This window comes from Hyperolius riggenbachi, chromosome 7 (genome assembly GCF_040937935.1).
Source record: "Hyperolius riggenbachi isolate aHypRig1 chromosome 7, aHypRig1.pri, whole genome shotgun sequence".
Classification (NCBI taxonomy): Eukaryota; Metazoa; Chordata; class Amphibia; order Anura; family Hyperoliidae; genus Hyperolius; species Hyperolius riggenbachi.
The window spans coordinates 210,675,012-210,683,457 of NC_090652.1; positions in this window are offsets into that span (position 1 = coordinate 210,675,012).

Genomic DNA, 8,446 nt, shown 5'->3' on the forward strand with positions numbered 1-8,446 from the left:
ACTGCCTGTGTAATGAACATTGCACAGACTTGCAGCATACCAACTTGCATTCACCCATTCATCAGCACTACCAGCTGCTGCTACACTAACTGCCACTAGTTGGGACGGAGAGATGCCTGCAGTTGAACCATCGCTGTATGGAACCTTGTGACCAAGGCCGTATTTATAATTTGTGTGCCTCTAGGCCAAGTATGTTATGGTTCCCCTTCCATGTGCAGCAGCGCCCCTCCCATTCCATGTGCAGCCCCCTCTTCCATGTGTATCATGCTTGTATGCAGCCCTTCTCTTTCATGAACATCTCCCTTGAACATCACTTTCCCTTTTACATGTGTTTCTCCCTGTTTTCAACCTCCTCTTTCATATGTAGCAACCCCTCTTTCATGTTCAGGTTCCCCCTTAGGCTGCAGCTGCCCAAGGCCCAGGTCTCTGTGGCCTTTCCAAAAATCTGTCCCTGCTTGTGACAACTCCAGCCCGGGCGCCAACTGCAAGTGGGACACACAGGCTACTGCTATTGTCCTCTAAAACAGCCCACAGAAACCAGGTGAGACCTGTCGGCCAGTGGCCATATTCTGTACACACTGTGAGCACTGTTCTTTTGTCTTGTGTCTTTACTTAATTTATACAACTGCACCGGTGTAAACTGCATCACCTGATCACACTACTAAAGGGGGTTTCCACCCTAACCATAGACTGAGAAAGGGGAAGATGTAATCAATATTACAGTAATTCAAGCATTAACCTGTATTTCATGATGTCAAATTAATTAGTAGTTAATGTGTTAATATAATTGTAAAGCAATAACCAAATGTAATGTTTACTGGAAACAAACCTGGCATTTACTACCACCCAGATGGGATAAGACAGAGGGTTGGAGTGAAACTAAGCAGATCTGCATTTCAATGCAGTCAACCCCCATAAGGCTGTTAATATGCAAAAATAAACACCTTTGTTAATGTGTCCACTGTGCTAAGACCTTTGAAATGTATCCTTCTTGGCACATTGGGAATACAATGCCTTTACTGAGAGTCTGAGAATCAACTGGGGAGGGGACACAACAAAGGATAGCAAAACTTCAGGTTCTAATTAACACACTGAAATACAAGATTTAATAAATATGTGCTGTTTATCAGTCGCCATAAGTGCAAAATATGAATGAGTGATGTAGGTGCTTCTACTGTAAATACAATGCAGCAGAAAAAAATGTAGAACATATATAAATATAAGAAGTTTTAAACCAGGATGATACCATTTATTGGCTAACTAAAAATGAATAAAATTAAGTAAGCTTTCGGCCTTGCAGCCTTCGTCTGGCTTATATCCAGGATATAAGCCAGACGAAGGCTGCAAGGCCGAAATCTTGCTTAATTTTATTCATTTTTAGTTAGCCAATAAATGGTATCATCCTGGTTTAAAACTTCTTGCTTTTACTGATGGCTAACACGGTAAAATACCCTACTGCATATATAAATATGTATGTAAAATAAGTAAATACATTGGTATGGCAGCTTTATTATACAGTATCTGGTGATTTTCTGCAGTATAACCAAGTCAGAATATGGAAACTTCTAATTCAGGGTGAGGTGAGTGAAATATAGTAAGATGTCATGACTTGAATGTTTGGAAAATACAGTAGAGCATTGCTTTGATGATCGAAGCATGTGCTGGCAGAAATACCCAGAATGCCATTGCAAAAACGCCATTAAAAATGTGCTGACCTGTCATATTTACCATTATGGTCTAAAAATTCAAATCACTGACCTAGAACAAGGGTCACAACCATGTAACTTGGCTGAGGACTTGACTGTCCTCTCATGCAGTACCAATCTACAGAACCTCTGGAGATGAGAAAGAAGTCTTGGGGAGCTGAAGTACTTGAATGGTCAGTTAAGTTAGGTCAAAGACAGATAAGGCAGATGAGAGGAATGGATAAGTCAGCGCTTATGATGGTTTACTGAAGCTAGGTAGGGAATAGGGATTACTAAAGCTAGGTAAGAGTGGCAAAATCTAATCTCAGGAGAGACGGACGGCTCTCGGCCAAGAATCTAGCTTGTTTACAGCCTCCCAAAGAAAACGTATGTGTCAGCACTGTTTAAAGTAAGTATCACTCTTTATTTCTTTAAGGGTAGGGACACACTAGGCAGAATCGCATATGCGTTTTCCATAGCACATCATGAGAAATGCATATGCGATTCTGCCTAGTGTGTTCCAAAGTTTGGCAGCAGTGACAGACCGCAGTTTCAGGCTTACAAGCCCTTTATCAAACTGCATCAGTCACATTGATGGAGAACTTTGAGGCTGGGTTCACAGTAGGACGTTGCAGAGGAGCATTATAAAGTCTTATAACACAGCTTACCGCACCGCAATTAGAAATCTATGCAATGTTCACAGTGTGACGATAGTGTCACATCGTAACGTGTAGCATTAAGATAATGCACTGCTGCAGTGCGTTACCTCTAAACACACACGTTACCAGGTACAGGAAAGCATACTTTTCATTGACTGTACGCTTAAAGTGAACCTTAACTTAGAGGGATATGGATGTTTCCTTTTAAACAATACCAGTTGCCTGGCAATCCTGCTGATTTCTGTGACTGCAATAGTGGCTGAATCACACACCTGAAACAAGCATGCAGCTAACCAACTCTTTCAGTCAGAGCACCTGATCTGCATGCTTGTTGAGGGGCTGTGGCTAAAAGTATTAGAGACACAGGATCAGCAGGAGAGTCAGGCAACTGGTATTATTTTAAAAGGAAAAATCTATTTCCTTCTCACTTTAGGTTTAATGGCCCTTTTACACTTAATCAGTTGGTATGCGTTAGAGTGTGTTAGTACGCGTTAGTACATGTTTTTTCCATAGCAGTGCATTGTGATAAAGATTTCAGTTAAAACGCGTATAGTGGTAACTGTGCCATAGGAAAATATGGGCATTACTCTGAAAATCAGTTTTCTTTCAGTCATAACTGAGAGCAACTGAGAGCAAAAGGGGCCTTACTGTACCTACTTAATGTGACGGTAACGCAGCATTAATGCGCGACGCGTTAGCACTTTTTTCTTGCAATGCTGCATTGCAACTTTAACTTCGCATCACAATGCGATGCCCTACTGTGAACCTAGCCTTAATGCAATAAAGAACTATACTTACTTTAAGTGGACCTGGACTCATGCACAGGACAGAAGAAAAATGTAGATAAATGCACCCTATAAGTATTTAGAGAGTTTAGCCTGTCTAATTCTACATCATCTGTGACTAATCACAAGTTGTAATGTGATCTCCCAGCTGTGTCAGCTGACTGTCACAGCAGAGCAGCTACATTGTAAACACAGGATGCTAACAATATGTCTGCTTCCATGAAAGCAGGAAGTAGACACACTGCAGATTTACTGCAGGGTTTGTATCAGCTGTAACAAAGAAATGTTTTCCTTTAAAGTTTAATATGCTGTTGCTTATCGTTTCGAGCAGGCTGAAATTTCTGAGTTCAGGTTTGCCAATCTATACGTTTTCTATGGACTGTTGTACCCCAAGACACACGTCTATACAGCGCTTGTTCCCTACAGTGCTACCTGCATTATCGAGCTTGATCCTGACAAGCAACACTAATGGTACCTACTTGTTCCGGTACATAGCTTAACTGTTGACTGCAGCAAACATAAATTAATAACAGGGCGCTAATAGCATGGATGCACACTTTCTGCTACACACTGTGGCACTATCCACAGCAGCTTTCAGTGAAAGGAGAAGTTTACTTTATAACTTTCTCTGAATGATTGCTGCTATTGGCTATAACAGCATTCATATACAATATTTCTATAGGCAATCTGATTGGCTCTGTGTTCAGGTGTTTTTCCTTACTCGACATGTGCCAGCACTGAAAAGTGGATGAGAGAATACAGTATGTCTGGAGAGGGCTTGCTGACTGCCCAGCAGCTGCAACCAACACTTTCCTGCTGCCCACTGTGTTGGGTGGGGGAGTTATCACAGATTGAAGGAGAGCCCTAATTGGATCCTCATTTCCTCTATCTTGGGGGCCCTTAAGGAGCTCAGAGCCCTTGGGCAATGAATGTCAGCCCCGTATAACCCATTTCTTGAGTGCTGCACATTTTTATTATAATTGCAGCTGTGACTTATATTTACAAGAAATATAGTTTTTGCTAATAATCTCACATGACAATGTAATAGTTTGCTGTTATAGTTTGCTGCTTATTCAATACTGATGTAATAGAGTAAAATCGAATACTGTGTTATGTACAAACATTTGCACGTTGGTGTTTTTGTGTGAGTGTCTGTGTGCTGGTGTATTTTGCACATTGCAATACTGTATATTCTATAACTATGGAATGATACTAGTAAATTCTATTTTGCTTTCAGTTATTTCAGATTGTGGTGCACTACAATAGTTTGTATCAAGAAGCTTAAATAATATATTTTTTGTCACACTTTTGGCATAGTGTTTTGTGTATTTATGTGTTTTGCATTTTAATACATGTATTGCTCCCTCTAGTGTTTAAATACCATAACTGTCTAGTATATTTGGTATGCATTAATTATAGTAAAAATGACTGCTGAATACTCATAACTGGTTAGAAAAATATTCAGCCAGGCGGTGTTGGGCCCCATAGCAGTCAACTAGTAAGGCTGGTATGGTTGAAACCACTCATAATAGTCCTGCAACGTGTCCTGCAATGTGAACTCGAGGTGAAAATAAACTGATGAGATAAACAATTGTATTTATCATCCTGCTCCTACTAAAAATGACTTATTTTAGATATCCCATGGTTTTATTTTATATTTAAACATTTACAAAGTAGATTAAATGTTTTGTTGCCTCTGCTCAATGCCATCCTAATAGGTGTCACAGAGTTAAAATACCTGAACTATTGACCTTTTTTAAACCACTTGCCGACCGCACACTCGTAAAGTGGTAGCTGGAGCACATCTGCGTCGCCAGGTACCTCCCTAATTAATCAGGAAAGACCGTTCGCGCGAGCGGCCGTTTCCTGTTAGATCACGGAGCGGGTCTCCGTGAATAGCCTGCGAGCCGCTGATCGCGGCTCTCTGACTAAATGTAAACGCAGGAGACGTTTGTATCCTTTGTTAACATTTAACAGCGCTGCTGCTACAGCAGTGCTGTAAGGCAGATCGGCGATCCCCGGCCAATCAGCGGCCGGGGATCGCCGCCATGTGACAGAGGACAGCCTGTCACAGGCTGCACAGGACGGATAGCGTCCTGTGCAGCCCTGATCACCAGAGGTGAGAGGGAGGGGGGGAATTTTGGCGCGGAGGGGGGCTTTGAGGTGCCCCCCCCCCCCACAACACCCAGGCAGGCAGGAGCGATCAGACCACCCCTGCACATCATCCCCATAGGGGGGAAAAAAGGGGGGCGATCTGATCGCTCTGCCTGCAACCTGATCTGTGCTGGGGGCTGCAGAGCCCACCCAGCACAGATCATAAAAAACCACGCTGGTCCTTAAGGGGGGGTAAAGGCTGAGTCCTCAAGTGGTTAAATCTCCTGCTCTCAGAAGTTGTATTCTGCCAGGAAAACTTTTATGGCTGTAATCTGCTTATCAGTGAAGTTTACTATATTCCTGACAAGCTACCAACAAGACAGAAGTTGTCTCTTCCATGCCTAAAATTAACTCTTGCAGGCTGCAAAATACAAGTAAAACAGCCCGATTATTTACATGTTTTGCACCAGGGCCGGGCCGAGGCATAGGCTGGAGAGGCTCCAGCCTCAGGGCGCAGTGTAGGAGGGGGCGCACAATTCATTCAGCTGTCATTCCTAATTGTGTTTGAAGCAGAAAGAAATAAGAAAAGGGGATACAGGACAGTGACTGCAAGCCAGATAACTAGATATTAAGGTGTTGGGGAGGTTGTGGGCCCCATGGCACCTCTTAGTCTAATAGCAATCAGTGTGTGACTGGGGTGGGGGGGGATGGAGGGGCGCATTTTGGTGTCTCTGCCTTGGGTGCTGGAGGACCTTGTCCCGGCTCTGTTTTGCACTGTACATACACGTTTATGCCGTCATGTCACACATCACCTTGGGTGCACTTAAAATTGGACTTAAAGTATGTAAAGAGAAATGGTCAGACAATAAACGTAAGAACACTCCTTAGATTTTCATTACTTGCAACAAGTATTTATGATCATTTCAGGTGAAACATCTCCTGATGTTAGTGGTCTGCTCTCCAGTAACTGGCTAAGCTGCAAAATTACTGGTCAATGCTATTGTTGTGCCTCCAGTGGGACATCCCCTGCTCATCCCCATCTCCATAGAACAGAACATGCTGCTTGGCAGATTGCACCTAGCTCGGCATCCAAAATGATTAGGATGACTAATTTGGGTGACAATTATCCTATGTGTATATTTACTATGTGGCTAAATCATCATAGCCCCACCATTTCCCAAACCCCCCAGCAACTGTGTGTTGTGAAAGTAAATACCTGCAGTATGGAGGCTGGGTTCACAGGTGGGGAGGGGGCAGGGCCAAACCAGTACACATGTTTTATGGACACTTCCATGACTGGAGCTGATGGGAGGAGCCAGACATACAAGGTAAATTATTAAAGGTATTTCTAACAACATTTTCCATTTTCTAACAATATTTTCCTCATACAGTAGCAGTGTCCTAGCCTCTAATACAGGGATTCACAAACTCAAGGGGGAAGTCCACTGTTCTTGAGACTGTTGGGCGGCCAAGCTAGGAAAATGTAAACAAAAGTTCAGCTGATTGCCCCTAGGAACACTACATCTATTATATTGTGTCAAATACAACGTGTTCTGCATTAAATAAACCATGGAGCAAATTACAATTAAAAGGACACCACACTTCCCATACAGCAGTCCTCCACATGATACGGCCTCCAGGTGATACCGCATCAATATGCCTGAGTGGTGTAACTTTTAGCTCCCTCATCAGATTTTGCTTCCGTTTGCACAGTAAATGCAGCAAGCCAGGCAGGATAGGGCAGTGTTGGTATGGCAGATGTGGAATGCGGGCTAGATGAAGAGGTTGAGCGGCAGGAGATCACAATAAGGAGTTGTCCCCGGGTAAATCACAAGGCAGCCTAATGCAGTGACAACAGCTGTGGATCAGCAGGATAGTAGAGGAGGAATCAAGAAGCAGAAAAGAGCAGTGTTTGAGCCACGCACAACAGTAGAACCTGCCACCTAAGGGAGGCGTGCATGCGCACCATCTTATAAGTAGCTATTTCTGATGGGGTGCTAAAGCTGACGCAACACCGGCAATCCATTAGGGTGGATTGATACAGAACCAGCATTGTCCCTGGTCTCCATGAGAGGCGTGGAAGCTTGTCATTATCAGTGAGTATGGTGTCTTTTTTGTTGGGCCTGTCATAGCAAATCTTAGTTATGGCCTGGCCTCATCATCGTCAGAGTATCATTTTAGTACCATACAGTATATTACCGTGAATAAGCCAAGTTTTTTATTCCCAAAATTGGCTTATACACTGGTAATATACCGCAGGTGATATATGCGGCAGCCCCGGTATGCAGAGATGGCATTGGAGTGAGCTGCAGCATGTGTATCTACCTGTCCTCACTCCAACTTGCATCAATTCATCTACCCGGCAACTTCTGAATTGACCACTAGAGCTCCAGGCTCACTGGGGTCACATGACGGTGAGCTTGAAGTTCAAATGGCCAGTTCAGAAGCTGCCAAGGAGATGAGGGGACCAGAGTCAGAGCGAAGGTAGATAGGCATACATGCTGCAGCATGCCCAATGCACACTGCAACCAGCGGCATGCTCCGACACACTCTGCATGGGGGGCTATGGTAGCATATTGAGGAGTTTGGCGTATTAGCGCGTCATTGTTTTTAGCCTATTTTTTAGGCCAAACGTTGGGGGCTTATACGTGTCCGGGCCTCTGTGTGAGTATATACGGGATGTTGAACTTTGGATGGGGGGGAAGACCATCTGTTTTGGAGTTTGAATAAAATGGTTCTACAGCAGGTGAAACTTGACCTCTTGTGTCTCATACTGGAAAACTTAGTTGCTGATATGCAGGAAAATCTCAGAAAGGAGTTTAGTTTAGTCTTAGTTAAAACATCTTTATTACATTTAAGCAAGTCATAGCAACATCTTACAAGCCTGAAACAAGCTGCATGTATTCTGAACAGTATGCAATGGCCTCTTGGATAGATTCAGCCTGGGACATACAGTTTAAGCACTGCTGTTGTTCTTGGAGCTGTTCCAGATACGTCATATATTGATATAATGAAACACAAAAATATTTAATGTTCCTCCTCGAAAAGCATTAAATATCATGTTCAAGCTGAAAAAGTGTTATTTTATCGTGATTTAGTGCCAATGAGCTGCTCTCCTTTGTTCAGACTATGGTTCAGCAGTTTATGTCATGGCTCCAACTGGCCATGTAGACTGCACACTCCTCCTCCACTCTTGTCTTATTTGCCTGCCCCAAACAAGACA